Here is a 7,193-nt window from a genome sequence, read left to right as displayed (position 1 = left end):
CGATTTTATTGTGTTTCAAAGTAGTCAAGTTTTACAAATACGACTGGGCTTTATAAAAAAGGCGGCAATCGTGACGTCATTGAACGATACGACACTCACACAGGTGACATACGGAAAATACACCACTCGGGTCCCGGATGTAGAGGCGTATGGAATCTACGCGTGGTTTAGTTCCCAGTAAAACACTCTCCTCCATATAATAAAACATGTTATTTTTACGTGTGAAGATATCACGTTTTCGCGCGAAAGCTCACTTGGTATTTCATTAGTGTTTATATAATAAAAAATAATTACAACCAACTCAGCGTGTATCTATCACTTCATATCCAGCGCGCTCTCGTAGAATAATTGTCAAATATCGGCAGTTGAAATATGTCTTTCATCAGAAGCATATGACCCCGCTTCTGCTTTCATATATTAGGTATCCTGATAAATAAATAACAAGTAAAAAGAACTTTAGAATCGTTTTCGAGTTAACGTTTATTGCAACTTTCTCATTCTTTCTACAAAACATGTTACAAGCGTATTTTGTCATGTATGTTCGCTGAACGAGCCGGGGTTTTCGGCGGCACTGGCGACCTTAATGAAATTTAAGAGTCACGAATCAAGGACAAGAATTGATTCCTTTGATGCTTGTTTTAGTCGGGTTTCATTCTCGTGTCCCGAGTCCGCTTTTCTTTTGTGAGCACCAAGAACACGGATTCAGGCCGCACCCAAATATACGCGTAGTCGCGGTAACGGTAACGACGACAATGACGTCCACGACAACGCCACAAAACAATGATATCATTGGTTAAAAGAGCATAAATAATCGCTACACGTGCAGCACGGATTTTAGGACGGATTCTTGCAGTACTCTGCATAAGGACGACGTGAAATCACCAAATTTGCGGTTTTGACGACAAGGTGAGCGTGCAACAGAGATTCTTTCATTCTCTATTTTCACTCAGAAGCTGCTCGTACCGATTTCTTTTTAGAATACTTCACCCACATTGTAGGACGTGAACGAGATGGAATAATCGCGAAAGTCTAATACTAGAGCAAAGTTATATTCTTACGGAAGACCTTAGACAGCAATGACCAGAACCAGGTTGCTGACCAGCGGTTTTCGTTAAAACAATGGTTTGCTAGGGGTGCTCAGCCTCGCGGGCTCAGAAGACCTGGTTGTGGTCATTGTTATTAACGGTTTTTCAAATCTTAAGGTCCCGTTGACGACCGTTATTGTTTCACATTTCTGAGAATGCGCACAAGAGCCGGAAGTCCGTTATTCGCGGACTTCCTGCTTTGGCTGCGGCCAGAGTTTGCGTTCTTGGTCCCAACCAAAAGAATGGTCGGGTTTCCATTTAAGTCATAACCTTCCAGTTAATGGTCATCGGCATTTTTGCGCAGGCGCACTGACAATCAAGCTGCGCGGGCGCTGCGCGGTCCTTAGCGTGAGTGAATGAGTCAGGTTTTGTAAATAAACTTTCCTGGGTCAGTTTTGTTTAAAACTGCACTGTGAGGCTGAGGCCATATTTTAGCCCATCTTCTTGTCATTCGGTCTTAAAACCGTTGGAATGAATATACTTTTACCTACATTTAAACTTAAGTAGCAGTTTACTATAAAATAAATTACAAAATTCTTTCGTAAGATACGCGCCAATTACGTGGTAATACGCCATGCTTTTTACCAAAACGAAAAAAAAGAGTATAAATTCGGTACAACTAACATGGTCACGATTAATTCGAGGTGCTAAAGTTGATGTTACGTCGTGTGAAAACGCACCATCAAGATTATTACAAATAGTGCACATACTATAAAGCTTAGAAGCTTAACTTAAGCAACTACACGCGCGAGCAGGGCGCGCACTCCAGGCGCAAATATAAAAAAAAAAAAAAAAAAACAAAAGACAGCCTCATAACTCAATATCATGAACCTTTGCCGCCGATTTAAATTTTCCAGTTGTTACTGGTGAATAAAAGTTATCAGTGGTATGCCACCTAAAATATTTTTGCATAGCAAAGGATACGCGCACTAGTTACAGCAAAATTATTAAGACAAGAAGTCAGCTACTACGCTATAATTATTGCGATTACGTGACATTTATAGTCTTTTAGACGACAAATTCTTATTCTGTGAATGAATACAGTCGGATGCTGCTCTGACAACTGATAAACTAGTTGCCTATCTGGGTATACAGCTATTTCAGGCGACGAATAAACGAACCCGTCGTGTAACAGGGTTACGACAAATCGGACAATTGGTCAAAGGGCCGCTACACGTGAAACAACAGCACACGTGACCACAGTTCAGAAGCACCACGTCAGACTGTCAAAATAATAATAAGAAGAAGATATCAGGGATTGCATACGACAATTGCAGTGTAAAATCACGTCTTGAACGAGCTTGGAATCGGCAAAATGTTGAAAGTCGACTGAGAGCGCAAAACTCGACATATGCATGCCAAACAGTTTATTATAAATTATGCCAGAATAAACGCGTGTAAAGAATAAGAATAAGAATGTTAATGCCTTCGAGGCTGCTGTCAAGAACGTATAGATGGTTTTGCCATGTTGGTGCACAGAATAGAGAAAGAGTCTTTTGGGAATTGACTCTATTATAACGCAAAACATGAGCCATAATTTGTTATTGTTCTGTGGACCAATATGGCCGTCTCACCAAGTGATTGAAAACTATCTATCTGAAAAAGTTACATCGTTTCCAAGGTTGCACTAAATTGACCGATTCGGCTAGCTCAATGATGTACCCAATTCAAATCCTTTGGGAATAAAACGTTTTGTTCCAAGTATTTCCATATCATTTAAATGAGAATGCTACATTATCATGCAAATGTAACACACAAAGAACCTTAACCCGGAGAGATTTGAACTGGGTACAACATTGAGTTAGCGGAATCGATCTATTATTAAAGTAAAGGGAAATTAACTGTAAAGCATACACCTTATTCCAAAATAGCCGCCATTTTAGTATTCTTTTGTTTCCTTACAAAATGGCCCTCTTAACCTCGCTTTCAAACGTAAAATTCAAAAGAATATTTAAGGAGCCTCAAAAGAGAATTCCTTTAAATTTGAAAGACAAACGTTTTAATTAATCTAAGCTAACATGCAAAAACTGAAAAAAATTCACCGTCCGGAAGCAGAGGTAAAAGCGAGTAAAGTTGCAAAATCAGGAAAAGTAAGGGGGTTACAAGATCGGCATTTACTTATGCGTCACCCACTCATTCGAGTGCACGCGCGAGTGAAGCTACAGGCCAACACAAACGGATTTAAGTGACCATTAAACCGTGTGTGTACAATTTTCGCTGTTTTGGTGAATAGGAGATGTCTATTTATATTCCATATGTATAGGAATTAGAAGACAGGTGAGCGAAATCAGCGGTATTTGTTTATTTCTGGTCACCCACTTTGAATCGTGAGCTGACGCGAGCAGCTTTTAGAATCGCGTGTGTGGCTTACGCGCGCGCGCACAACGTAAAACCCTTTCGAGCCTCCTTAAACTCGAACGAGACCAAAAGGGCCAATTTACAATCAAAGAAAAGAATACTAAAATGACAGCCATTTTGGAATAAGGTGTATACAAGGTTTTCCGTGAGCAGCCAAGTAGAGCAATCTACCGAACCCATGCGCGACACTTCCATGCGTTTTACACAATACCAAAACAGAGCTCCGAACCCTCATGGGACTGACCTACGTGAGAAAAAAAGTCTTTGGGAGCTGAGATAATAGACAATTCGGCTAAGAACCACTCCCAACGGCTTTTCTTCACCCCTGATGAAGACACTGAAGGAGGCACTGCGGCCCAGTGATTAGGGCACTTGCTTTGAGATCAGGAGATACGGGTTCAAGACCCGCTCTGACCACTCGATGAGCTGCACTTGTGAGTACCCAACTGGTTTGCCTCCGGCGCGTTGGGATTCTAAAAAGTTGTTGTTCTATGTTCTATTCTGTCTTTTCGTTAACTGTGTTTCATTGGCCCTGAAAAGACCCTATGGGGAGTCGTCAATTGCACACATGCTCCGTGTCAAAACACTTTCAATTCCAAACCGGAGTAGCTACAAACTATGACAAACTGTTTACATTATATTCTTGGATTTCACATGACGTCACGGCCGCCATGTTGGTGTCCCCAAACAATGAAATGGCGGCCATGTTAGTGTGCCGATCCAATCCTCCGGGAATTGAACGCTGTTATTATGCTAACGTCTTCTTTTGTTTTCGTTGAAAAACATGGCTGTTGATCACGTGAATGAAACCCAAGAATACAATTGACAAGGTCAGTTTCCTGTAATGTCACGCAATCTGTCTACCCTTCGATCCATGCATATCACGCATTCTGTAGTCATCTCACGGTTTTCGACAACAGGTGCAGAGGGGATACCGTTTGGTTGAGTTATAACAGGGCCTTGAGGTACTGGTGGCTATTAAAAAACAAGAAAAGTATCCGATAAATAGCGATAAGTAAGGGGGGGGGGGGGCGGCGCGTGGAGCTAACAGCTAGAATGACAACAAGAGATTTTAACTTCCTTTATCTTGTTCATCAAACTTAAAGAAGGTCATGATGTGAGATTGGTTTGAAAAGTTATTGTTGTTCACAGTACGTGAGGTTAACTGGAAACTCGTTTTGTACTAAACCTTGTAAGAGTAGGCAAATCAGACCGTCGGAAATGTTGAGACTTCAAAACTAAGTAACATGATGATACAATTAAGAGGCACCGAAATACGAACGCATGCAGAGATAGTTGTAGAGAGTTCTCTAAGTTGCTCCGATTCGAAATCGCCTTTCGCGCACACCACAAATGAAACCGGGACCCCACGTAAAACGTCAAATGTTCTCTCTAAAAACCGCGCCGAATTTAGGCACTTTTGGACATGTTTGTAATCCCCGCGAAATCGAACTGAAATTGCAGATCGTCTCCACTAAGCCTTCGGAGATGATGCAGCGCGCGAAAAGAGTAAACCCGCCGGACTTCGAGAAAGTTGGGGTAGGGGCTGCGAAAGTTCTCGGGCAAATTTTGGATGACATAAAACGCTTTGTACTTACAAAAGGAAATCGTTTCATGTCATGAAACTTTGCAGTTGTTTCCTTTTTTTCTGGTCTTGAAATCACGTTCAAATATCAAATCTTCTGAATGTACAGATCTTAGTTTCACGAATTTGCTTTTTGGGAATTTGAGAGACAGCCCTTGATGTCGCAGAAAACCAAAGATATAGAATGCGCATCCCCTCCAAAACTACTTAGCCAACTGTTTTAGACCTTTTAGCGCAATGTTGGCCGCCATAACCAAGAGAGCTTTCAATATATATCATGTTGTGTCTACATTACAAACCTCAGGCCTCTCGATCTCCAGTTCCTTTTCTTTTGCTTTGACGTCCGAAGCGGAGCCGCTCCTCAACAAACTTCAATATCGCTTTGCGGACGCCAACTTCATGGATTCCAATCTATAAGAAATTAAAGTAATATTAAAGGATTTTATTATGTCATGATTATATCATTGCCAAAATGATGAACCTCCCGCTTGACTTCAACTAGTTTCCTTTCCCGCGCGGCTGATTACCTCAGCGGTATAACAACATCTCACTAACCTCGTTTTCTCGGTCCAAACTGCAAACGCCAAACCAAACGCTCGCAACATTGCATACCTTTGACCACCCTGTCGCGATAAGTTGCGATATGTTGCAACATGTTGGATGACGTTGGATCAAATTTTTCGTGCAACATTTTGGATGTTGCATGATGTTGTACTCGTCTGGCCACGTTCACGTAACATTGGGCATGCGCGTTAGGTCCACTTCTTGCGAATCATGAACATTGACATGTTGCGTTGAAAATGATGGAAATGTTGCGTGCGCTTGGCCGCCCCGTTTAACACATGTCGCAACATCATGCAAACAATGTTGCAAGATGTTGCGTTGAAATGTTGCGAGCATTTGGCCAGGCCTCAAATTTACGGATCCTCGTTTTCCGCGTTGATTTATCGCGCTTGGGCCATAAATCAACGGGATAAAACTCGGTCCGTAATTTTACAGTTCGGATCTCGAACTCGGTTAGTAAGCGGCTTAGTTCTTTTTCATTCCATCGTTTCAGCACTTACTTCCTTTAATTCCTGGTCTGTCATGGTTTTCATCATTTCCCATGTGATGCGATGACGAGCGAAATGCGCAGCGTAGTCCTGCGCATCTGCCTCGGCAAGTATGTTTCGAAAATAACACTGTCGCATTGCTGTTAAGATCAAAAGTATAACAAATTCAGAATGTTGGCAAATGATTACTACCCTCAATTTCTGGGGTTTTTTTAATACTTAAAATGTACTAAATCACGGAGAGTCGTGTGTTCAAATCCCATCTGGGGCTCGGGTTTTTCCGACTTCCCATTTGACGACGCATAGAATCTTTCATGTAAAATGTAAACGACGCTAATTTCTCCATCCCTTGAAATGAATTTTTCAATCACACGTTATACGTTTCAACCTCGCGTTCCTTTACAAGATAAAAGTTTTGTCTCTTTTCTTTTTCCCACGTCTTAAGTTATGCAATACGATCCATACACTAACTAATAGGTGAGGAATGCTTAAGTCAATAAATTTCAAAATTTAGTCTTTGAATAAAATAAAAGGGCTGGCGGCCTTGTTTTGAGTATTTTAACCGATCACCAAACGCGACCCATAGCCTTCAGTAAGCAAAAGCAAAGAAAAACTGTTGTGTTGTTGGTCTGTCCGTTCTGCTGGTATCAACATGGTTGGAAGAAAGATAGGGCACCGCAGTTTAGAAAAACCTGTAACGGTTGTACCGTATTTATTATATCGATTAAGCCGCCCAGGGTGCTTATTTAATTTTTTGGACTTTAGGGTGGGCGGTTATTCGAGGTGGGCCGCTTATTCGAGGCTGGGCTCCTTATTTAAATTTTACCATTTTCAGTTAAGTAAAAACGTTATTTTGTAACAAAAACAATATAAATTGTAACTGTTTCATTGTTCGGTTTACTTATGCCCAGGTCTAATCAACTGACATTGTTCGGTCTTAGCAGAAGGGTCCTCTAGCTATTCATAATCTCAATCAATCTTCCAATGTCAATCGGTCGCTCAGCGCAATAAGTGAACTTGCTGGTGCTTACCTCCTCGACATCTGACAGCCGTAAAACCGTCAAGCAAATGGGTTCCCAGTTCGCGCGAGTAAGCTGTTTTTAGGGCTTGCTG

At 41.5% G+C, this 7,193-nt stretch overlaps 1 pseudogene; it reads right to left on the bottom strand.

The window, feature by feature from the left end:
• Nucleotides 1-465: 465 nt before the first annotated feature.
• On the bottom strand, nucleotides 466-6,218 carry LOC138037435 (E3 ubiquitin-protein ligase LRSAM1-like; annotated as a pseudogene).
• Nucleotides 6,219-7,193: the final 975 nt, after the last annotated feature.

Source organism: Montipora capricornis, chromosome 2 (assembly GCF_036669925.1).
Source record: "Montipora capricornis isolate CH-2021 chromosome 2, ASM3666992v2, whole genome shotgun sequence".
NCBI lineage: Eukaryota > Metazoa > Cnidaria > Anthozoa > Scleractinia > Acroporidae > Montipora > Montipora capricornis.
This window is presented reverse-complemented; position numbering and strand designations above follow the sequence as displayed.